The sequence below is a fragment of the Brassica oleracea genome, chromosome C9 (genome assembly GCF_000695525.1).
Source record: "Brassica oleracea var. oleracea cultivar TO1000 chromosome C9, BOL, whole genome shotgun sequence".
NCBI lineage: Eukaryota > Viridiplantae > Streptophyta > Magnoliopsida > Brassicales > Brassicaceae > Brassica > Brassica oleracea.
Window position 1 is genome coordinate 19,685,152 of NC_027756.1, and position 1,813 is coordinate 19,686,964.

The following is a 1,813-nucleotide window of genomic DNA, read 5'->3' on the forward strand; positions in this document are numbered from 1 at the left end:
ATAAAGATTAGGATTTTAGGGTTTCATTCTTTATCAAACAATCCAAATTCGATCATTGGTTCTTACATTTCGAATTACCTTTTAACCTAGATGATTGTTGAAACCGGACCACCAAGAAGGATGAACCGCGAGCTGCAATACGAACAGGAACGAACGCGAGCTATCCGCGCGCTGAACAAGAGCTGATCGGGAACGCCTTGATCGTCGGATGCGTGCTGACTGCGGGCTGGACACGCGCGGATTGAAGTTGATCGGAGACACGAGCTGGAATGGGTCGAGTCGCTCCTATCGAGTCGCGAACGTCGGATCGGGAACGCGGGCCGTCCGGGATGCGAGCTGAGGCTGAGGTCGTCTGAGTGCTGAGCTGAGACGGATCGCGAGTTGAGGCTATCGGATCGGGAACTCCTCGGATCGAGAACTCCTCGGATCGGGATGCAAAGGTTAGGGTTTTAGGGGTTTTTAGATTTGGTTTCTTAGCTCAGGGATTTAGAGTTTCTTCATATAACGTGTTATAAACTTAATGGTTTAGAGTCTGTAAGTTCTTCTCATTATTACTCAATCATAAGGTGCCCTTATATATGAGAATTACAAAGAGATAAATAGAAAGACATAAATATGGAAAGTGTACAAATACAAGGAATAATAAACTAGGGTTTTCCCTTCTCTCTAAGTCTAAGCCGCCTCTCTCTCTCTCTCCTGCTGCGGCCGCCTCTCTCCCTCTCTAGGTATTAGGCCGGTCATGGACCAGACCGGTTATGGACATCCAAAATATAATTTATAACAATTTTCCAAGTTATTTATGATTTGTTAGGTCCATTCAATACTTCAATTTACTACTAATGCAACTCTAAACGCAACGTGAAAAAAAAAACGCAACATAAAATCCATCGGCTATCGTTTTTTTTGGCGGTATGGAGACATTAATCATTTGTACTTCGTTTGGTGATTCCTCTTAAACGAAAATCAAACCATCTGTAGCATGCAAAAAGTAATCAAACTTTAGTTGAGAACTTCAGATACTTTTAAAAATCTTTACATGATTGTTTGTAAAACTTTACAGTATTGTTATTTATAAATTTGTTACAATATAAATGTCGTTTAATAATTCCAATGAATTTTTCTATTAATTTATTTTTCTTACTTCTAATTAAATTAAGATAAATAATAAATGTTATTTAATTATAATGGTCAATCAAGAACAAATTTGAACATTTAACTAATTTTTTAATTTGTATGTAAAATTTTAAAATGATAATTAATTTGAATCGCACGGAGATATCGTCAAAATTAAAAGTCCTATTAGATTTTTGTGAGATAAATACCAGAATTTAGAAGTTTGGATTTGTTTTATTCCCTTCGAAAACAGTGAATAAATCAACATTTTCAAATTGTACAGATATTCGAAGTAGCTTAAAAATTACAACTTCGTTCTCTTGACGTACTGTAAGTTAACTTATATCATCGTCAAACCCCATACGTTTTTGGGCTTTTTGCATAATTGACCTATAATTTAAAGTCAAACACAAAACTAACCTCTTTTTTTTTTGAAAATTGGTTTTGCCCTATTCACCCTAGAAGTTCATATAATTTACGAAAATGCCATCAATTTTTTTTTTCTTTTTTTTTCGAAAATGACATTTTTACTCTCTCACCCTCATCATCTTCAAGTAATTACAAGATTGCCATTGTCATCAATACCACAACCACCATGAACAACCAATTTGAAGCTCTTAATGCTCCCAAAATCGATTTACCCTTCTTCTTTTTCCATTCTTGTGAACTAAACACAACATATCTCTCACTTTCTCTCCAC